At 40.9% G+C, this 24,819-nt stretch overlaps 1 long non-coding RNA gene across 1 annotated transcript; it reads right to left on the bottom strand.

Moving 5' to 3' along the window:
* Positions 1-620: 620 nt before the first annotated feature.
* LOC133475591 (uncharacterized) lies at positions 621-2,295 on the bottom strand. The gene is made up of 3 exons (XR_009787882.1): positions 2,120-2,295; positions 912-1,020; positions 621-814 (listed from the first exon to the last, which is right to left on the bottom strand). It is a non-coding gene; the product is annotated as an uncharacterized LOC133475591 (long non-coding RNA).
* Between the last annotated feature and the right edge of the window lie 22,524 nt (positions 2,296-24,819).

The following is a 24,819-nucleotide window of genomic DNA, read 5'->3' as shown; positions in this document are numbered from 1 at the left end:
ACACAATAGGCAACAGCGAGACACCTTCCGTAATAAGTGTTGCAAAAGGCCAAATAAAAAAACATTTGAAAAAACATGCTCAGAGTTAATCCTTTGATGCTTGCTGAAATGAGGTCCAGGGAGGTCTTATATGAGTGATGTCATGCATGACATCAATAAGAAGCAGATTTTTCCCCAAATGTTGCCCCGGCCACATTTTGTAGGGCATGAGGTTATAAAATGTACAAGTCATTATAGGACAAGGACAGAATGTTTGCATCATGGTAAGCAGGTGTCACATCAGGTAGGGACTGATAAGCGTCAGTGAGGCTTTAATCTGACAGGCAAGGTCATGTTTTACAGCTAAAATGTATACTTTGTGCTTTGGATGCACTCTGACCAAACACACTATCAAAAAAAAAAAAAAAAAAAATAGATGTCACTTGTGCATGTGCAAATACGTGTAGATGTGTGTATTGCTCCTGTGCAGAGATGAGCTGCCTGTCACTCAGCAGGTATCCGGCCATGGAGGTCACACCCCGATAGTTGCCGGAAGAAGAGATTATGGGGGTATGTGTCTGTACGTGTGTGTGTGTGTGTGTGTGCTTTAAAAAAAAAAAAAAAAAAAAAGGGCAGAAAAAGCAGATTATGCATTGTGATATCAGACTGGGTTAACGTAGCCGACTGTGTTTGCATACAGGGGTGTCACGGCCTTGCAGGTTGAGCTTTAATCCCCACGCACAGTGAATCCTTGCCGGCTGATTTGGTACTTTTTCAGAGTATTAGGCCACCAGGCGAGGAGGCTTTGTTTACCTAACAGGAAAGTCATCATGTTCTTACGGGGGGAAAAAAAAACAAAAAAAAAAAACATCAAAACTCCATGTTCCTCGCTTTACTCCTTCTCATCTCTTGTGTAAGAAGTACTATTTTACCTTGGTTTACTTGAGTGCCATTGAAGCCCCATTAATCCCTATGAGTCGCACCTTGACAGGAATGTGATACCGTACAATAAAGTTCTTCATGATGAGAGATAAAGTTTGCCTGTAAAAAAAGAAAAGGACCTTGAATTGAATGCAATATGATGAAAATAAGATGCGCAAACCATAACTGCTTTGACATCATGAAAACAAAATGCCATAAATACAATAAAATACTGTGCTTTTAGTCCCATGTTGATTGTTTTGAAGTGTGTCATTTTGGGCTTTTCACATGCGCACAGAGTATAGGTAGGCAGTTTGTCACATTTTCTTACCAAAACGTTTGCAACTGTGTGCTGTGGGAGGCCTGAAACATGCGAACTGTCACAGTGCACAATCTAATCATGCCAGCAGTAAATTAAAGGCAGAAAAGCAGATTAACAACAAAGAAGATTAACACGATTGAATATATATTCAAATCAATTGGAAAAGCTTGCTTTGATCAATGGTCTCTCAAATAATAATAAATTCACGGTGAAAACTTTTCGTACACATTATTAAGCCCAAATTTTCTAACTCATTTGAAAAGCTGCAGGGTTTATTTCCCATTAAATTGACAATACCAGTATGGTTTGCCAAAACCCTTTGTTCTAATTGTGCGTTGTTTGCAAAAAGCCATTTTCTGTTAGAGTGCACAAATCCATTACAGAGACCCTCTTTACCTCATATAATGGAGATTGAATTAATGCGAAGTCTAAAACATGTGGCCCAGGACTGCGAAAGATATGATTGATCATCTTATTGCTGGGTATTCATCCAGTTTGATGCTGTTAATCGATACCATTACTTCTTCTGGATCAGATACCAGTTCACTAACAAACGTTAGTGAACCCCCCAAAAAAAAGTGGTAGTTTCACATACTTTAAATAAAATAAAAACAATAATAATCATTTTGTATTACAATTTAAACAAAGAAAAAAACAAACATCAACCTTTTAATAATTTGCTATGAAGTGAAAAGCCTACAAACTCCCAACCTTAACCTCTTTTTTCACATACTCGCTGGTATGTGTGACAATGTCAGGGTTTCCACTCATCCACTGTGTAGCCTGCTTCATCTTTATCCTTCTCCCTCTCGGTCTTATCTCCTCCTACATTAGACCTTATCTGTCCTCCCACATCCACTATTTCTTTTCCACCGTATTAATTATGCAGCTACTCACCTACACAGAGGGATTGAGAGAGGCCCCTGTGCAATGCTGGTGGGACCATTTTCTTCTCTGGTCCTCTCATGTCCTGGCCTATTGACATTGACACCTATTCAACGTCATGGGGGCTCTTTGAACACAATTCCCCAGTCCCCCGGACAGCCCGACTCAGTGATAAAACTCCCCAGACACTCCTCCTTTATGCTGCCTGGACGAATGCTACCCAATACATACAAATACAGAAAAGGGAATATGAAGGAAACTGCAGCATAGAAATAATTCCCACTCATGCTTCCCCTGCTGCCTTATCAGCCTGCTGCATGAGCCGCATGCTCTCGTCGCAATCCCCCCCACCCCCACCCCCAATCGCCTGTTTGCTTCATTTCTACCTTCGCCACTTCCAGCACTTCACTTCCATGTAACACGCTGACAAAATGGGATATTACTTTCTAATCTTTGTCTTAAATTCCAGTCCTCAGCAGTGTGAAGGTACTACAAAATACCATCAAAAACTGTTCACACTGTGCAGCCCAAACACCACCGGTGTAGCGGATTAACCAAATACATGTGTGAAATTCTAAGGTAGTATTTTTTTGCGCTCCTTATTGCGACATGTGCAGTACACGTGTGCATAGTTGGGAAGTGTGAAAAGGGCATACAATAGTACATACAATGTACTTGTGTGTTTGTGATAGCAGACACTCACCAGATCAGAACACATCAAAGCTATATACAGTGTATATTTATATATACAGTATAATTCATATTTTCTATTTTAATTATTTTCAAAAGTACTTCACATTTGGTATGGGTGGTTTATTTGGTTGAACAAGTGTCATGGTTGGATGATGATAGCGCGTACCTACTTTTTAGATTGCTCAAATCAACCTAAAGTGAAGCAACGTTTTTAAGTATTTCATCTGGGAACGTCTTAGATATGCATGATATCATATAACCTTGGGAGTATTGCCTTAATCATAGTGCTACTCTTGAAGCAATGGTCCCTTTTTAATTTACATTGATGTTTTACAGATATTTCTATTTTTGCAATCCTGACCTGTTCATCTAAATGTGTTCAACATAACGAGTCAAAAAATATAGGAAATGCCTGTCACTGGGAATTCTAGAACTGTATTTATTTTCTCACGTGATTTCTAGAAGGTAGAGTGGTAAAGGTTTTAATGATGAGATGAAAGTTCCTGGAGGTCACTGTAGCACTTGTCACAGCAGGTTGTTTCACAGGGGTCAAGCACAGTCTACAGCAGCCGCTCGAGGCTCGAAGTGTGTGCGTGCGTATGTGCGTGTGTGTGTGTGTGTGTGTGTGTGTGTGTGTGTGTGTGTGTGTGTGTGTGTGTGTGTGTGTGTGTGTGTGTGTGGTATATGTGTGAGGACCTCAGTGTGATAACCCCAACACCGTTTGCCTCTCCCTATCTGCACATTGATCCCAACACACACACACACACGCGCAAACACTCACACACACACACAATATGTGATGTTAATGAACCTAATCTCCAGAATCACCAGGTCTATGGGCCGGGAAATTAACGAGAGTAGGTTAAATACACACACACATTACATTCACTGACACCCCTTTCAAATACTAGGAGTGTGTGTGTGTGTGTGTGTGTGTGTGTTTATGTGTGTGTGTTGGGGTGAAATTGGTTTTCCTCAGGATTAAAGGATTAAAAAGGCTGTTAGTTCCTCAAAGTGCTCCAAATACCCCCTCAATATTCATTACGGGGGATACAAAAGGCAGAGAGGAGCTCATAATGGCTCCAACCTTCTAATCATTTCAAGCAGGGTCACTCCAGATTTCACACAAACCGCTACACACACTCTTTTATTATCATTAGCTGCGCTATTAGCACACGATAAGCACTGTCTGGAAATCACAACAGGGCAGATTCCTTGTTAAGAGAGTATTGTGGAACCGGAGTCCGAAAATGGCTCTAATATCATTTTGCCACCTGCTGTTTTAAGAGTCACCTCCTGTCTCCTCCTATGCTCAAAGTCAATTGCATCGTGATGGCGACAGGACTGGTGGCCGTAAATATTGTTGGGTGGTGGTAATAAATCCATGTCTGCTGGTGCTATCACAACCAGGAGGCAGTTTAAGTTTCATGAAAAAGAGAAGGGGTGGGGGGATTAATTGAAAGTGATTGAGCATTTCTCACTATGTGCCCTTTTCCACCCAGCAGGTTGCCACTTGTTCCCTGACAGTATCAGAGGGATTGGTTTACACTGCGTGTGCGTTTGTGTGTGCCTGAGTGTATGCAACTATTGGAAGCTTAACAAGGCTGAAATGAAAGCAATTTTGGGGTGGGTTTTTTATTTTTTGTTGTTGATGGTCGCTGACCTTGATTATCGCTATGCAATATGAGAAGAATATTGTTGTGGCAAGGCCAAAAAGCAAATAAATGTTACAACAAATCCCATTGATTTGATTGAGTGTTTATTTTGTGATAATGTTGACGCCGCAAGTGCGACACATATTCTATGTTGACGCGCAGGCATGTGCACACATGGACCCCAAGTGGTGCTCAAGCACCTGCCCTTTTGTCCTGGACAAAAAAAACTGCCACTTTTTCTGCTGCCCATTTTGTACCACTTCATTCATATAATTAAAAAAAAAAAAAAAAAACTCCTTCATTTATTCCACCCAAAGTGTTTTGATGTTTGAGGAGCATTTTATTTGAGTCCTGTACATACGCTGCTACATTAATTTATTTCTGGTTAATCATATGCACTTGTAAATGGTGGCAATTTTGTACTGACCCCTATTTAACATGTTTGAATGTGATTGCTTGATTCTGAACAGAGCCAGTTCCCCGTTTATAGGAGGGTGTGCGCACTTGTGCAAGCACATTTTCTCACGTGTTTTCTTTCCTTTTTTTTTTTTTTTTTAACTTACCCTCAGTTTATTTTTCAATTAAGTTGTACTGGTTATAGGTTGACTAACAGCGGGAAAAATTTGTCAAATGATTTATCTTAGTCACATTTTTGGATACTACACACCTGCCATTTGAACATTTGTGGAGACTTTTTATATCTACTATAGTTTTTCCTTCACTTCCTTTGTTAATAGTTGGTTTATTGGCTGTGTTGATAAATTAAGACTCGTTACTGGATGAAATGATGAACAGGTCATCCTGAAACACTCCCCATCCATATTCAGCAGTGGTTTAACTGCAGGGCAATACGCTGTATTTTTAAGGATAAAACACCCCATCAGCCGGTGCAGGAGATGGAAAACTATTATGCACATCATTTATCTTGCCTGTTGGCATGCACCGCAGCACCACTTTAATCATGACTCACTGTGAGTGAAGAAATGCACTCAGAAAATCAAAGATTGGAGACTTAATTGGGCAAAGGATCCATCACAAAAAAAATGATGTCTTCCCACAGTTAAAGGTTTTAGGCTAAAGAATCACCACGGTAACTTGTGGATGACACACTTGAAATGTAAGGGTCACTTACAGGTGAACACAACGACTGAAATGATGCCTTAACAGCTATTTTTACATTTTATTTACTGAATTTGGTGCTCCTCTCACTTCGATCTATGCCTATCATCTTTCTTATTTTGAAATTAGCCTCATTAAAGCACAAAGCGGCCAATTAAGTTACCAGAGAATCAATTCTGCTGACCTCTCCTCATAAATTGCTCAAGAATGTTATCATTAGCCTATTATTTCTGCCACTATATGCCGTTTCTTATTGATTATCCATTTGGCCTGCTGAAGATGTTTTTAGGCGGACTATCGTGGGGTCCGAGGGGATCTACTTTTCCAGTAATTATTTTTCACCGTCATTTCTCTTGTTGTCTGTGGCCTGGACTTACTTGGCTAAAGCATCTCAGCGGTTGTATGAATGTCAGTCTGATGACATTACCATATGCTTCCAGAGTTTCCTTATCGTTTTAAACAGGGCGGAGCGCTTTTAATTCTGGATACAAAGTTGTTGTTTTATTTCTTGCAGGAAAATGTGAATGGAGGCCAACAAACCTATGCCACACTGACAATAGAATTATTTAAAGGACTAGTTTAAAACTAGTTTCTTAATAAAAGCCTGTTTCTTTGCATAAAAACTTGCCAACAAACTGCTAGTACTGTAAATGTTAACTAAAATCTAAATCCTATTCCATGATAGACTGTAAAATGTGAGTAAATGGATACTGTTGAGAGAAGCAAATGGTGAGTTTCCAATGTTTTTCTTTTTTTTTTCTTTGTTAGAAGTTATCTGTGCATCTCCAGGAGACGAGCCTCTGAAGAGTCCCCTCTGAGAGCTGCCAATGATATTGTTCTCTGTGATGTGCATCTGCTGCTTTGATAATCCAGTGATTTCACTTTCGCGGGGGGATTCTGGGAGCGCAAACATGCAACGACACACAAACTCCTGGACTGTGACTGCAGCCATTGTTCCTCCCAAACAATGTCTTCACTTTGATGCCTGTGATGCTTGGCCGGTCGAGGGGAGGTTTTTGCAATCTGTGCATCCAATTCCCACTTGCGTTTTTTTTTTTTTAACCGTCTGTGTCTTTAGCTACCTAAACTATAAAAATCAATTTTTTTTTATCCTCAGCACCTTCAATTTTATATCTTTGAAAGGCGACACTCAAGAGTGCCATGTGTAAAACATGGCAGAAAGTGAATTCAAGAGGTCACGTTTTATGATGATATCGCATGTATTACTAAGTGTTTCAGCTTTTGTTTCAGTGCCTATAAAAGTCGTGCCAAAATCTGAGATGGGGCTTTATTGTCCTGCAGCAGTGGCAACATGCCTGTTACACTCTTGATTGACAGGTTCAATCCTCCAATGTGCTTTGGCACAAAAGGCAACAAGCTGATAGGAAATTGGCTTTTGTCCCCGCCTCTGAGCTACTTAACCTGCCCTGATTTCTCATTTATTAAAACAGTCCTTACACACCGCCAGCTCAAATGCACCACAGCGATGTAATTAGTATCACTGACTCATTAGGAGAACAATTCATGTTTGCCCCATTTTAAGATTAAGAAATACTATAGCGCAATGTATTATATTTAATAGTTGGGGATTGTTTTTTTTTACATTTGGTGGACCAAATTAAGAGAAAGGAGAATATTTTGTTTACTTGATTTTATAGTATATTTTAGGAACATTTGAATTACTACTCATTCATTAATAATGGCTACAACTTAACAATAACTAATAGATACTCATGGGGGAACAGTTTTTGAAAAATTTGAAAAGGAGAAGATGAGCGTGTTAACTAAGTCTAACTAAATGAAAATAAAAGCCTGCCAGCAGGCGCTTGAGGCCTTCAGCTACTCTCTGGCTGGCCTGTGCAAGACAATTAAATAGTGGTCCTGCGCCCCCTACTGGCGATTCCTGACACATAGCCAGCTGATGGCAGTCGTGATAAGACAGGAGTGAGCTGCAAGGCTTGCAGCAATGAGGCTGCGTACGCTTTCGAGGTGTGACAGGGCCAACAGCCTGCAGCGTGCACAAGTAATTATAACAAGCAAGCCCAGTTGCACGCTGTATTGTTTAAACTACATTGAGGGTTTTTTCACAGCGATATGCATAACTTGCCAAAAATATGACCATTCTGGGACATGAAGAAGAAAAGCAAAAGCAGTATCATTTTACTGGTAGTATTAATAAACCTTTGCACATTTAAAAGAATTAAGCTTTTTTTTTTTTTTTTTTGAGAATGAGGGAAATTATCCCCCAGTGCACTGTATTCATACTCTACAGCCTTGCCCCAACAAATAGGGGAAAACACATTAAAAAGGTGAATGGACAGAGGCAACGGGTGGGGGTTATTTAGCACACACGCCGCTGCCACCCCGAAAAAAAACAAAAAAGCATAGAAATATAAGATAAAGAGATGTAGATAAACCAAAACTAGAAAAGCAATCCTACACAAAAGAATGAAAATGTAGGGCAGATATGGGAGTCGACAGGAAAAGAAAGGCTGTTGTTCTCATGTGCGGAGAGACAAAACAGAGGGGGGCAGTGAGACGTGACACATATTAGACTGGAACCTCGACCGAAGAGGAGAGAAGACATCAGTGTTTATTGCTTGATTCGAGGGTGCAGGGAGGAAGGTGATGGTGAGGAAGAAATGTGGACAAATGAAACAAATGCAGCAAGCTGCATTATTTCCAGCACCTTAAAACTATGGTGTATACATACTCTATAGCACAGACTTAAATGACGTTGTCCAATTAGACAGATGATATTATTTTATAGTTGTGGGTTTATGTTCTCGTGCCACCTGGCTTCAAATATAACCCGCTTTCTTTTCAAATTATTCAGACATACTGCATGTATAGAGATTTATTGGAAGGCACTTTGTACAAAAATCCAAGCCTCAAAAATGCAACACGCTGGAAATAAGAGTCCAATTGAACGAAAACCGTTCAGCCAAACTTCCAGAAAAAAAGTAGAGTATAAGCAACATTACGATAGTGGTCATTCATGAGATGAGCTAATCAACTAATCAGGTGTGATTGGTGTTCTTACAATGTGCTTCACTCATTTGAGGTGACAGTCGTATCAGCTCATCAGGTCCATCGACAGACAGGTCAAACTGTTTTTGTTTGTCGCGGCATGCAAGCGGGAGAGTAAACAAATCCGGTTTTAATAAGGGCGTGTAGTTCATAATCCTCGCTCATCAGCAGGTGAGGGCCAACATATGGGCCGAGACCACGACGTAGGGACCCACACACAGCAGCTGTCACTTGTTTTCCAAGGCAAGACGGATTCAACAAGAGCACTGCGGTGCCTTTGGGAGCCGGGCCAAGGCAAGAAGAGGAAAGGTTGGCACAGCCAGGAGGAGGGAGAGCACTGATGCTAAAGACAATTTCCTGCGGCTGCCCTATTAGACACAAAGCATTCTAAATGAAGCATATTTCACTGAGCGGAAGCGCTGTAGCTCAACTAATTTACCAGTTTGTTGTTGTGAACACAATACGTTTGACTTGTTCATGGTTACTTTGGTCTTGTGTCTTTTATGGGGATAGGATGCTCTCAGTGAGGAGGGGAAGAAAAAAAATCAATTTCCCCCCTGACTGACTCAGTTGCACACGTCCACGCATTGACACACACTCACGCGTCTTTTTACTTTTGTTTTAGATGAAGATAAATGTGAAATGTTAACCAAACAGGGTTTTTGGTAATATGCAGAAAGGCTAAAAGGGCTGGATTCTGCACTCTCCTTCTATTCTTTGTTTCCTCTTCTAGAGTGCCAGCATTGACTTGCCTCCGCTTCTCCATTTTCCTTATCATCTTTTCCCATGATTCATCCCTCTTTTCTCTTTCTCTGGCCACCCTCTCTTAGTACTACTCCTCTGTGCCCCCCTCCTCCTGCTGCCTCCCTCACCACCATCGCAACCCATTTCTGCCTCTTATGAAGTGTGAAAAATGATCGCTCTCAGGATGAAGTGGACAGAATTTGCCGGCGTAATGGCCTGACAAAATGAATCGTGGCCTTCCTCGCCATCCATCACCACTCTGAGGCGACCGTGGTTAAGATCTGTGAAGGTGCTGGCTTATTGATTACTAGTTGTAACTACAATGTGTCTGATTCAGTGTTTGTGGCTCGGCAGGAAAGGTGTGAGAATGGGGGTGTTGGCGCGGGTGGGTGGGGGGTGGCGGTGTGTGAGGGGGTGGGCGGCGGGTGGAAGAGGATACGTGCTCAGAAATCCTCTTTTGATAGATTTTAAATGGTGAAATATTGATTTCTGTCTGGTCCAAGGCCTAGCCCGAGTAGGCCGCAACCATTTGTTGGAGTGATAATGCCGGACACTCGCTTCTGCTGGTCACCATCAGTCATTCTGGCAACTGGAACAATGAGGGAGGAAAGAAGATGGTGGAAGAGAGAGGAAGAATTAAGAAGAGAGTTGAATAAATAAATGTAATGGACAAACCCCTCACCTTAATTCAGTTGCAGCTGAAAGCAAATATTCAGTTTGCAGCAACATTTCCATGGTTACAATACCAGGATATGCCCCAAACTACATAATTACCCTCGAAGCAGTCAACATGGGGTGTGGTGATGATTTGGGGTATAACCACAGAATAACTCCCGATATGATATTACTGTCATGATCTGTGTTATTGTGGTTTAGATTAATCAGTTTTGTTTCATGTTACGTCTTGTTTTCTTGTGACCGGGGTTGGGCTTTGAGAATCGAGAACCGATTGGAACCGGGACTAACATTCCGGTTCTCCCGGAATCGTTCAAATGAAAGAATTTCGGTTCCCAGTTTTGATGCCTACAGTCCGCCGACCCCGAACAAGAAAGTGGCGAAAACCAACGAAGAAGAAAGCGCCCAGCGGCAGCGGCGAACATAAGTGTGTTGTGTTTTAACTCTGTTCAAATAAATGACCAGTCACCTCAGTGCAACATTTGGATGCAAATTATATTGTGCAAAGGAGTCTTTCATGATGTGTGGAAGTCTGACGTGCTCCCTCCCTCTCCGAGCCTCAGCCTACACCGCACGGAACTTCAGTCAATAGGGTGAGTGAAACAATAAAATATGTCTATGCCAACATTGAGGCAGCTAACAAGTTGAACGGTGGGTTGCACTCTTGCACTGATGGTTTTCAGTGTTTATTTTAGTATTCAAAGCAATGTAAGAGCTGATGACAGACACAAAAAAAGAAAATATCAATTATTTTACCATACTGGAAAGAAAGTAGAAACAGCTGCGTTACAAGCTTAACATTGAGCTAAAACTTCACCAAAGGTCAAACTAGCAACTTTACATCACAATGAATTGGGACACATTTCACGAAAACTTTGTCACAAACACTAACCTTGTGTCTCATCGGTGGGTAGGTAAAGGAATTAACGTTTTACAGCGCAATTGGTTCCATTCATTACTGTTTTTTGTTTTACTTTTGTTTTTTACCGGTGTCGTCTGAAGTGATTTTTTTCGTGCCAAAATGCAAAACGCTACATGCTTAAAATAGGAAGTTGTGTTAAAACCTGCACATATAAACAATTTGACGTGACAAAACAGTCACGAATAACTATTTTAACAATGCTATGTTTAACTTTTAGCTGAAACAATAAGTAACGACTATTAAGTCAGTTGGGTTAGTTCCACACACATTGCCTTTTATTTCATAGGTTTGGTATTGATACTGGTTATAAAGAACCCCGACTCAAATGTTCATTTTAGTTTATGTTGAAGGCTGCTAAGAAAATGGATGTTCATAATTTGGACATCCCTTATTTAAAGCCTGCAAACGTTTTGGACCCATGCCCCTAAAAGAATCGGAATCGAGAATCGTTTGGAACCGGAATCGAAATGAGGAACCGGAATCGGGACTGGAATCGAAATTTTATTGAAATCAAATTCAAACGATCCCCAACCCTACTTGTGGCTTCACACGAGAGACATTGGTGTTTCCTCATTACATCGCCAATAATATACGTTTTATCACACATGTACTGCACTTAATGACATTTAACAGACTGTCTAATATATTTAATGAAAGAGTGTGACATTTAGTCTTTCTTATCGACCAGAAAACTAAAAGTGCACAGTCGAGTCTGGTATGTACGGTGCCACAACCAGCATGTGGCAGTGTTGAGTTTAGCTTCATCGAGCTCCAGACGTCACGTGACTGTCAGTCCCCGCTTCCTGCCCGATGATAGCTGGGATAGTCTCCAGCCCGCCCGCGACCCCAGTGAGGAGAAGAGGCTCAGAAAATGGATGGATGGAATTTCAATGGGAAACATTGATTTGATTTAGAATCATTGCTTTATTAAATTAAGTTACAAGCATGGTCATGGAACAAATAAAACGTCAAAGGTACAAGGGGGAGAATATGAATCACATCACATTAAAAAATATACATTGGCATGACAGTGACAATTTTAAATATTTGATGGGAGTGTTTTTTTTTTTTTTTGTCAATGTCTTTATGTCTCAAAAGTGTTCTCTGTCAACTGACTGTTGTCGTACTAGAGCGGCTCCAACTACCGGAGACAAATTCCTTGTGTGTTTTTTGGACATACTTGACAAATAAAGATGGTTCTGATTCTGATTCTGATCAGTACTGTACCTAACATACAGGTATGACACATAATGATATCGATACTTTGGCCTATCCCTTGTGGTGATGATTAGAGCATGTAAATGTGATGAGTAAACACACACAGGTAACATTCATCCACATTAAAGACCTTGGAGACCTATCTGCTGAGTCACACCAATTTAAGGCTTTTTGTTGCACTGATAAGCCCGAATTCATCACACTTAATTCTGATCTGTGGCAACAAAGTGTGCCGTTTCCTCAGTGGCCTGCACCTCACCCAGTCTTGTCAGATGCTATGGGTAAATGCTCAGAATGCATAAAAAGATGCATTTGATATCTAAATTAGCAGACAGATACAGGTAAAATATGAAGGAGTCATCTCGCCTTCAACTGGTTCCACATTACTGCATTGTCTAATTACAAGGCACATTAGCCGGGAAATCTGGTGAATTAACATACTGTTCACATTCTGTGACATGAGATTTAATGCAAATGACACACTATGTGGTCTAACTACACATTTCCATTTCAGTGAGTTAAGATGAACCCTTTAGGATCTAGCCCTGTAATGTTTTTACCTTACTGCCCACAGCTTTATCATTTTACTTCACTCTCTTGAACACTGTGGACAACTCACCCAGGGTTCAAACACACAGTGCCAGTCCAGCAAAGCTTGTGGATGTGCAAATACAGTGAACCCCCGCTATTCAGGAATGAGTTCTGCCGCGAAGAGCGAAAATCCACGAGCAATCAACTCCTCCTTAAGATGTATAACTTTTCACTTGACTTACTTTTTACTGCACTGTATTTGCCTATCGATGACAGAGGATGGTGGCAAAAAAACTACTTTTTGTCTAAGTGAAGCTCCTCAACTCACTAGCACCAAGATGCCACTAGATAGCGCCAAACCAATACTGTTATTGCTTTGTCCTTAGGACAAAAACGGCAAAAATGTTATTTAGTAACTGATGGAGAACAGGTGAAAAAAAATATCTACAAATAGCCGAATTATGGAACATTGACCCGCAACGTGCAAAGTTCACTCAACAGCAATACCCAAAACAAAGTGAAAAATTACTACTACTTTTAAATGGCATCGATTGAATTCCCTGGTTTATAAGCTGCACATATTACACATAAAAATATATGAGCGTGTGCTGCCCCCTCTGGTGTACATTGCTTAGCCTGATGGTAGCAGTTGTGTGACAAGAAGTAGATGGTAAGTAAACTAAACTGAAGTTAAAGCTAAACTGCCGCCCTGTCCTCACAATGTCTCTTCATGTTTTACTGCAGTGTTTGTGAGTAACAGTTGTTTGATGGGTCTATTATTACTGCAATAACAATACTAATTTCTGTTAGCCTGTCTATGGTGTTTCTCATTGTATGTTAGCATTAAGCTAGCAGACTTATTTTGCGTTATTCATAATGGCAGTGATTCTGCGTCTAAAGTACTTTAAATGAACATTTATGGTGACCGAAAACAACTTGAAGCACAAACACTTTGCCTCTCCTTTGGAAAGCTATCTTCCCACTGCAGGAAATGAAAATACTGATAGTAGTAAAACTAAATAAATTAATGTCTGTTTTTTTTTTTTTTTTAAGCATAATGAGAGGGTGTGCGCTTCAGCAGAGTAGATCTAAATGTTGAACTGAAAGGTTCAATGTGTGCGGACTTGATTCAAAAAGTTAATCCAAAAATAAATTTCATGAACAGTAAACACAAACCTACGGAGCCCCCCTGGTGCCAATGTATGAGAAAAATAAAATTCATTGATAATCTGTTCCCTCAGTTTAGTAATCCGTTCCCTCAGTTTAGTAAACTGTACCCTCAGTTTAGCAATCCGTACCCTCAGTTTAGTAAACCGTACCCTCAATTTAGTACTGTGTTTAGGAAACACGCAGGCTAATTGTAGCCAGTCCTGCTTGTACTGCTATATAATGATCAACCCCCTCGAACTACCGCAATATTGCCTTTCAGTTGAAAAAATGGGATGTAGGATATATCACGACATGACAATTTATACACAGAATTCACACGAGTAAGAATATAACATACAAATAGAATTTATTTCACTTGACAGCTATACGTAGGTATACGGAGCCCCAGACATTTGCTAAACTGAGGGTACGGATTATCAATGAATTTTATTTTTCTCATACCTTGGCACCAGGGGGGGCTCCGTACATCATTGTTTAAGCTGCGAGGGTTAAAGCTAGGGGGGAAAGTCACGGTTTATACAGTTGTGGTTCTAGACTAATTTTACTGGGGGGGCCGGGCTGGGGCCAGGGGTTTTGTCAGAGGGGCACACACACACATACACACACACACACGGATGCGCACACACACGCATTATCTAAATTGATTTATTCATAGTATTTATTAATTGCATTAGTTAATAGCATTTTTTTGGTATTTTTTTTGTATTCACTATATTCTTTCACTATATTAGAAAGCCTGACCAGTGACTAGTCAAGTCACTGGTCAGGCTACCAGTGACTTGACTAGTCACTGGTCAGGCTTTTTTGTGACCTCCCTACCAGTGACGTGCAGTGCATTTTGGACCTGGGCATTGAGTGGCGGCTTCAGTATTGAAATCCACATCTTAATTCTACAACTATCACATCACAAAATGATGTACAAAACCACAATATAAATTATCTGTGGCATTACAGAGAGAGAGCGCAAGAGAGGAGTTTTAAGCATATTTGAGGATGTATACCAGGGGTCACCAACATGGTGCCCGCGGGCCTGTCCTAGAAGTTGCTCCCCAGTGATGCAACATTGTTCCATATTCATATCTGTTTCCTAATTATTGTGAGAAATCATGAACCTGATCAGTGTCTTTACATAAATAAAGATAATTAATTATTAATGATGTATAATATTTTTATTTCAGAACTGTGTATCAAACTCGTAGCCCTTCACATTAATCAGTACCGAAGAAGTAGCTCTCAGTTTCATTAAGATTGGCTGATATATAACATTACTGAAGCAAGAAACATAAGGTATAATTAAACCTTTATCTTCCAACATCACCTCCCAAAAAAATCACAAACCTCTACATGACAACGTATCAGTTCTAACAGCTAATAACATGACAAAAGCATTAAAAACTTGAAATAAAATACATGTACTCACCAAAAATGCATATTTATCGACAAACTCCATAATCCTTTGCTCCTCAGAGTTGTGTTGCTTAGTCAGAGCTATCTGTAGCTCTGACTACTAGGAGTCACAACTAGCAAGTTGTTGCTGCTCTTGAAGTGAAGCGAATAAACTAGGGATGTCCCCATCCAACTTTTTACACTTCCGATCCGATACCGATATTGCAGCCTTGAGTTTTGACTGATACCGATCTGTCTAATCTGATATCAGCAATAATCATACGTACTTTACTTATTATATTGTATGTAATGTTAGAAACGGCTTGATCAAGTAATATTTCTCAAACAGAGAACAATAATCAGCAACAGTAGGTATGAGGGGAAAAACTGACCCATTTATTATTAACCGATGGGTTACATAAAGTAACTTTAAAAATAAGGATGTACTACAATTGAATACAATAATTAAAAATTATATTGGGCAATCCTGAAAAATAATTTCAATAAAAGCAATATGAACAAAGCATATTCTACAATTAAATAGATTAAATTTAAACCCTTGAAAAAAATACCTCAATAAATAATAAATATAAATTTAAAGTGTAACATAACAATTCAAGCCCAATTCAGTTACAGTACTTTTTTTACTGTCAGTATATGGCGGGAAAAGCATTTGCTTTCTCCACATGCAGCAATGCATCTGGGGTATAGCTTTATTTGCTGTTCCTGCTGTGCACGTCTTCACCTCTGAGGGGCAGTGTGGCGCACGCAATGTGATACATGCAGTAAAAAGAAAGTAGAAGTCACAATTGAATATTGTGAATATAACTCCTTTTTCACAGAATTTGAAGAAAATATGCCTGAGAGTATTGTTATATTGCCTTTTTCTATGTATGTATACAGCATTTGTGTACCAATATTTATTATTTCGAGCGATATAAGCACCGCGAGTTTGATGCTAATTTTTGTTAGCTCGTCAATGGTGTTTTTCGTTCATTGTGTGCTTGCTTTGAGCTAGCAATTTTTGTAAACAAAAACAAAGAAAGACACAAAGGCCCAGTACACACATAAAGGCAAGCAACCTGTTTTTGTGCCGATTTTGCCCATTGCCGACCAAGTACATCAAACACCAGACAATCTTAAATCTTAGGTCTGATGTGTGTTAAGAGTGGGTTACTCCCGATTTTAGGGTCCAAAACAGGTCGGGGCCGATAATCTTCAATAATGTTTATATTTATGACCAAAACTCTGAATATGTGTGGGGAACGCCGACTCCTGGGTCATGACGCCGAGAACGTGACATTGATCAGAATGTAACCAATCAAAGAAGCACTCAAGATTGACGCACACGGAAACGACCATAAAGGAAAACAAAAATGTTTTACCCGATGTTCTTTTAAGTATAAACGTGGGTTGCTCAGACAGCAATAAATATTTTCCAAAGCAGTCGTTTTTTGAGAACAACACCATTTAACAAGGCTCTTGGCTCCGGCAACATTCGGGAACACTCGGGAAACATCAGCACGTATTGGGAAGTGTTTCCTCTTCTTCAGTTTTGTGAGACTACGTGTGAAAACGTGAGACTTTGAGATTGGCGGTGCACACTCTTTATGTGTGTGGTCTGCTGTGTTGAGATTCTCAGAGCATACCACACACACAACGAGCAAAACTATTGAATGGCCATTTTTTTTTACCTTTGTGTGTGCAGTCTGTAGCAAATAAAAATATTTTAGGAGTGGACAAATCTCTGTGTGTACCAGGCCAAAGTCTGTGCTATATGTGAAAATCCAAGAGGTGTAATTCTTTTGTTGTGTTTAGTTTTACAGTGAACTTCAACTGGAATGTCAATAAATGACTTTAAGCAATCAACATTCGCTATTACTCCTTGCTACTATGTGAGCATCTTAGCAACTGTTGTTGTGATCACGTGGATGCCAAATACGCTGCTGGATAGAAGTGCTGAAGCGGAGCATGAAATGGACTGCTTGTATAAAAGTGGTAAAATCGGAGCTTTTCGATCCAGTCCGATCCAATATTCGTTTTTTGCTGACATCGGATTGATATCCTTTCTCAAAGATCTGATCAGGGCACCCCCACAATAAACCCTTTACCGGGTTCAAACAAGCCACCGTCCTGTCCTCACAATCTCCAATTTTTTGGAAAAGGCCACTTTGAAAATGAATTGTTTTATCATGTCCGATATTCGTCCATCTTGGCACCTGCGCAAACCCCAATGAATCCCTTTGAGTTAGCTGCAGGACAACTATCAACAAATCAGAGGATGGGGAAATCCAGCGTACAGCGAGAGAGATCTGTTAGAGAGACAATGCAGATAGCCACTGTTCATAATGCCTATTTGTCGTCAGCCAGCGATGGGGATTCTAAAGGTCCACGGCAGATTACATTGACATGATAACACAGAAACTGAAATCTAATTGGACAAAATAACAATAATAATAATCTAAAAATGACTGGAAGCTGGACACTGAAGACACATGCTATGAAATAAAGACAAAAGACTGTTGGAAATAATATATATTATCATATATGTTATATATTTTGTATTAAATTATGTTATAATAATTGTTAATAATAATGAATAATTTAATTACATTTTAAATGTCAGTGCTGATAGTGTTTAGGCCAGGCTTATAAAAGAGCGGCACGGTGGACTACTGATTAGCATATTTGTCTCACAAATCCGGCCTCGCCTGTGTGGAGTTTGCATGTTCTCCCCGTGCCTGTGTGGGTTTTCTCTGGGTACTCCGGTTTCCATCCCAAAAACACGCAATAATCTAAATTGCCCATAGGTGTGAATGTGAGGGGGGGTCCAGGAAATTCCAGTTAGGGTTCAGGTGCAGATCACTACAGATGTGCTTTGGAGTCGAAGCTGGCTTTAACAGTTTTTGCTCGCTGCCCTGCGACTGACTGGTGACCAGTTCAGGGTGTAGTCTCCCTTGCACCCGAAGTGAGCTGGGATAGGCTCCATCGCCCCGCGACCCTAACCAGGATAAGCGGTGTTGAGAATGGATGGAGGTTTTGCTCTCACCAACTAATCAGAGGCTGTCCCAGCGAGGAGGAATTTGAAATCTGATTGGTTAAAGAAATAGTCCCATTGCAATACTGATTTCCAAGGCAGTGGGCATATTAGACTGACATGGCAGCACCAAGAGGCTGATATCTAATTGGACAAAAAAATCTGACATCCACATACATGTACTGGAAGCAGTGCAGTCAAGGGGAACACACTGTTGAAAATAAACTTTTACAATCTCATGAAACAAATATTACAATTTAGGTTGTTGACGTAGGTCGGTGCTTATGCTTATGTTTAGGGCAGCACAGAAGCCTTGCCTCCACCGCTGCAAAAAACATGTTATTTGAAGAATACAAATGGATGATAGTGAACGCTATGCCAAGATCAGACTACAGGATTTTAGCCCCGACATTGGCCCACACCAGCAATTTCCCAGATCGGGCCAGATATTTTTTGTTGGGAACGACAAAATTTCTTGTAGTGCGACATAATCTATGACCAACGATTTAGCCCTACGATAGTCCTACACCCCCAAAATAAAAAATGTTGCATGTTTTTTGGGATATCTCTTGTGTAGTGTGACATATCAATGACAACTCTCCAACAGTGCACCCTGATGTCGATCAAAAGGATTGTGTATTGTGACCAGCAACTCGCCTCCCGTGCTTGCTGTCGTCAACATACTTGGTCGCCGTTGTCAACACTTAGTCACACACACAAACCGATGTTTGCTGAAAATTTAGAGCATTATTCGACAGAACGCCGACATGTTTACATTCAAACGGTTGTGCTAGCACTAGCTTGCAAGGCTACATAATGTTTTGTTGCCTGCTTGCGAGCCATATCCTATTAAAAGTACGTGAACCTACAGTACCTCAAGCCCTCCTTGAATAGATTGCCCATAACATCATCCCAATGACCCCACAATTTTTTTCCCCTTTTTGTGTTTTTTTTTGTTTTTTTTCAACAGCAATCCATTGGTTGACAACAACTTGTTGTCACCATGGTAATGGGTGTATCCCGTTGCGGTGAAAGATGACACGTTTTCTGGGCACACCTCCCCAACACTGTTTGATTTGCCAAGATAAAACCTAGTGACCGTAAATAACCGGATACGGTGGTATTGTTATACATGTTGTGTATGTAGTGTTGCCACTGTCTGACTGAGATACAGCAAGATTTTATGGCGGTAGTCTGACATAGTGTAATCATGAAAGACCAAATTTGTCTTGTAGTCTAATCCAGGCATTAGTGATTAACACTGACTTTGCTTGTTTGCGTTGTAACAGGATGCCTTGAAATAAATATTGTCTGATTATTTTAGTATGCTGTAATATCATGAATATTGGTGCGTTTGCATATTGATCATGCACCAAGAGATAATCTACTACTATTACAAACAAGTGTAGCATTGGTGTAATTTGGAAGCAAGGATGAGGTCTTGACCCCCTTTTTTTTTTTTTTCTTTTTTTTTTTTTCTTTTATAAATTTCGTTTGTTGCAATTTTACCCACCTCCGTTGCGATGAAACCCCTGCACAGTGCAATGTAATGTTCGGGTCCTGAGCAACACTGAAATTAGGCGGAGAGCAGGTGGTGACCGCCACCCATGCATCTTCCATACATAACACTTTTACACGCACACGCACATGCACACACAGATATGCAGCATGGAGGAAGCTCAGGCCTGCTGGGAGGTCTGAGGTCTGGCCCTCCACATTCCTCAAACAAGTGTCCCGCACCTGCTTTGGCTCAGTCAGCCTTTACTGGCCAGCACACACACTCTGTCCATTGACTTTATAGTCACTCAGAGGCAGATGGAGCCCATCCCGTCATTCTGATGAACACTACCGTGTCAGAGAAATTATCATTAGTGTGCATATTTGAAATACATTTGTATACAAGTTATTCACAAATGTTGGCCATTTCTATTTGAATGACTGATAGTGAGATCAAGGCAGTATTCTGATTTTTGTCTTGAAGAAGGACAAACAGCAAACCAACTTTGGCCATCAAAGCATTGCAGTACATACAGAAGGACACCGCTTTAGCAACTCATGTCTGACAGGTGCACATGTCACTAGTTCAACCAGTATCATAGCATGCGTGTGTGTGTGTGTGTGTGTGTGTGTGTGTGTGTGTGTGTGTGTGTGAAGCAGTGCTCAGTACCTAGACACAAACCACACCGGTGTCTTCAGTGAAGCTAGAATAAAAAAAAGCCGATTTACAGAGCTGTCTGGCACGGGCACACATGGATGCATGACTGACTTGGCTTAATGGAGTTTTCAGTTTTGGATTTACAGTACACTTGTGCCGCTCTGTGAGGAGCAGCCACCATACATGAGCGCCATCTGGCTGTTGCAACTATGTCAGTGTGCTGATCTCCTCCTGCAACTGTTGCTAAGTCGTGTTTGCTTGGAGGCCAAACCTCAAGCCATTCTTCTTCATGCCGTAATTCTCACAGTGTCACCACGGGGAAGCTTGAGGTTACCACGCCGCAGACGGAAGCCAACAGACTTAACATTCGTGTGTTCTTATCGTTTTAATTCATTTGGAGCGACAAATGCCACAGATTGACTTCATTAATTGCACTTCAAAGCATTACAAATGTTCAAAACCTTCTGTTCGACCACTTAAAGCGCATAAGAGCCACACAATGCAGGCTATCCCCTAACTCGATATGAGAAGGTTATTAACTCAGCAACAACATGCCTCATGTATTAACCATCCATCTAGCGAGCTCCAGCAGCTACAGCTGGGAGCTCAAGAGCAACGTGTAAACTAGGACTGAACGGGTTTCGTGTGTGTCGGATCGCTGGAGCGCCATCACGACTGTGGAACTGTGTGCAGCTGCCCCCTGAATGCTGGCTCCAACAAACAATCCATTTCACAGCTCACAAATCACTGCGACTCACAACTATGAGAACCGATCCATTCCTGCTTTTGGAAGGAGACTTGCTCACATGTGATTCCAGCACAAACACCGCTGACTATTTGTCTATGTCTCATCATCATGTCACCTCAGTTTGACTGGCAACTGATGAATAGTAGCATTGTATACCCTGTTAACAAACTATACGATCCAATAGTCCCAAAAACAACAGATTATTCCTCTGCCACTGCAGTCCAATCATGTCGTGTCCATGTGCGAAAAATATTAAAATTGCATTTTTTGACTCCTTGGCTAAGTTTTGCCAAAGCAAGAAGGGCGATGCTCCAGATTTTGTGGGAGCAAGCTGAGTGCCAGTTTGGATCCAGACCTCCTGCATTACTTCTTCATTTTGCCGGGACTGTCAGGGGACGCCGGAGTGGTCGCACTGGGCAGAAAGTCTGTTCATCATCAACTGTTGGCAGAACACGTAGCTTGTGAATGCAGCCTAGGAAACTGATTCCCTTAATCCACTTGGATTTGATGGCACACTAAGCCTATTAGACCACAGGGCTGTGGCAAATCATGCAATGAGTGTTGAAATACAAGCAGCGGGAGACTGCCGAGCTCAGAGCTCGTTTGCAATAGGGATGGGCATTCCAAGAACTCTTGATTGATGATTCGGAAAGTTAATCATGTCTTCTTTTTCTTGTTGTTGTTACATTAGATGGCAGCAGATTCTAAGAAAAGGATGTCTTTCTGAGAAGAAATTATACTCCAACAATTCTCTTCACAATCCTTTGTTTAAAACAAAGAAATTAATACTGAATTAACAATGCTGGGAAGTAACAAAGTACAAATACTCTAGTTGTACTGAAGTATTTTTTTATTTTTTGGTATCTGTACTTTACTTGGAAATTATTTGTTTCTCCCATTCATTTAATCACAGATATCTGTACTTTCTACTCAGAATAAGATTGTTACTTTTTTCCTCCTCCGCGGATGTAAAAGGTAAAGCCAACCTTGATTAAGATCCTGATTGATTGAATGAGCTCTTGGGACTAAAAAAAAAAAAACAGGGACCGCAGCAACACGCCGGCACGGTGGACGACTGGTTAGAGCGTCTGCCTCACAGTTCTGAGGACCGGGGATCAAATCCCGCCTCTGTAGTGTTTGCATGTTCTCCCCGTGCCTGCGTGGGTTTGCTCCGGGTACTCCGGTTTCCTTCCACATCCCAAAAACATGCATGGTAGGTCAATGTAAGTGCGAATGGTTGTTTGTTTATATGTGCCCTGCGATTGGCTGGCAACCAGTTCAGGGTGTACCCTGCCTCCAACACGCCTGCGACCCTAGTGAGGAGAAGCGGCTCAGAAAATGAATGGATGGATGCAGCAACACGGAGGAACATGAACCAGGGAACATTAATGACGATGACGCAATTGATTCGGAGTGGCAAGATATTCCCCAGCCGTGCCCAGCCAAAAAAAAAACACACCAGCTTCTGGCATTCTAAACTTCTCAGTCTAATCTGAAAAAACCCGTGCATGTAATGTGGGTTTTTTTTCTTATTTGTTTTCATTAGTTAATTGAACAATTTTTGTTTTGTTGTTTTGTTTTACTTGCAAGACCTGTTATTAGTTCAGCCCTGATTCAGTCCTGCTTGCAGCAATGCTGTGTCCAGTCACATTTTTATTTTAGTGGGAGCACTTTGCAAGTTAATAAAAGAGGGGAAATATTTTGTGTGCGGTTCCCATCAACAAAAAGATTATGACATAATTGACTGTAAAAAATTTTTTTTTTTTTAAATCATCTTTTGTACTTTTGTATATTTCAAAGTATGTACTTTTTGACCTAAGTAAAGGAGCTTAAGCCATAATTGTATTTATACAGGACTATTCATTTAAACGAGTATGTGTACTTCGACTTAAGTACAAAGTGTGACTGGGTTTGCTACCGCCATGAAAAAGGGAAGAGAAACTGCATAATATACAGTATTCTCAAACAAGTTCACAAGGTGTAACCTTACTTAATTCACTTCATTCCACCGTTTATTTGGAAGTATATAATGTTTTATTTTGTTTTTGCTGTTGTTGTTGTTGGTTTTTTTCCTTCAAAATATTTAGCAACCTGAGGCAGCAAACTGGCTGGGCCTGAGGGAATTTAGATTTAGGACTGCTGGTTGCCGCAAATGAATGAAATCAAGTGTGCCTCAACTGCAGCGCAATGTAGCATGTGCACAGGATAACGCTGTTAATTTGATTGGATTTTTGTTTGACCAAATTACCTCATGATTGATAACATTCTGTACAATAAAAAGATCAATTGAATTGTAGTCATCCCTTTTCTTGAGAATATTTGTGCACTGTGAGTGTACGATGAGATCAAAGAAGGCCCAAAATGAAGGAAATCTAATCGATTCCTGATTTCTTTATTGCATACTATGTGTTACTTGAATTTATCTCTGGAGTTTCTGCTGTGGTAGTTATCGTGAGGGGTAAGAAAGAGACCAAGGGAGGACAGAAAGAGACAGCCGGCTCAAGGTTCCTCCCTATAATTACAAAGATAGCACGGTCCACCCGGAGCAGCCTAGAAGCCATCCCTTGATATTGTAGAAAGACTGTTCTATCAGCCCGGGAATGGCATCGTTGGTTGTAAATTAATTTGGGGTTCCTGTCACTTGGGCCCTTCTGCGCTGTTATCACTGGCAGTGTAATATGGGAAGCTGAGAGGCTAGAGAGATATTGCTGAGGGCACTGGAGAAGAAGGACGAGGATGTATCTTGGAGTGGGGGAGGTGTTGGTTGAAGGCCAACGGGATGGGGGAGAGCGTAGAAAAGAGCGGAGCTAGATAAGGTAAAAGAGAGAAGCATGGACAAAACAAGGAAGGCAAGCGGGGTCCCTGCTGGATGTCAAGAGCAGATTCCAGAGAGCGGCACACTCAGTGATAAGTGAATATGGCCTGGCATCCTATTTAGGCCTGTGCTTCCACACACACACACACACACACACACAAGCGATTCATCTCTCTGACTGGCCTCCACACCAACGGCCTTCACCTATCACCACTATTTGTCTGCGAATCACAGCCCACGGATAAATCATCTCTGGAGGGTCCTTATTTAATTCCGCCCCCCATTTCTAAAAGGTCCAGCCTGTTCATGATCACATGTGGGCGACACATACACCTCTGACCTCGTCTGTTGTGTCTAATTAACCCCTCACACACTACATTTAGCCTCAATTCCCTAATGGTGATAAATGACAGGGAGTCATTGATGGTGAATTCAGTGGGACACCGACTAAATGCAGGGATGACACATGCAGGGCTGTATCTTTCTGTTGTCCTACATCCTGTACATCTTGTGCAGGAGCCCTTACACCTGAATGTGTTCACAAATTGGATAAGACTGAAAATCACCAACATTTAAAATTAATAGAGATGTGTTATCTCGAAGAAGGCTTTATTTCGCTCATTTTCAAACTGTCAAGTTGAAGGCAACCGCTGAGGGAACTGACGGAGTCGCTAAAGGAAAATCAAAGGAAAAAAACGGCTCAATCTTAAACACCACCTATGCAAGTTGGCATAAAAGCAAAGTGTTGAAAGTCAAAAAAATCTAAATAAAAAAATCAATACATTTGTGTCTGGCACCAAAGAAATCCCCCAAA

The sequence above is a fragment of the Phyllopteryx taeniolatus genome, chromosome 1 (genome assembly GCF_024500385.1).
Source record: "Phyllopteryx taeniolatus isolate TA_2022b chromosome 1, UOR_Ptae_1.2, whole genome shotgun sequence".
NCBI classification, from domain to species: Eukaryota; Metazoa; Chordata; class Actinopteri; order Syngnathiformes; family Syngnathidae; genus Phyllopteryx; species Phyllopteryx taeniolatus.
The sequence above is the reverse complement of the archived record's forward strand: the minus strand, read 5'-3'. Positions and strand labels throughout refer to the sequence as shown.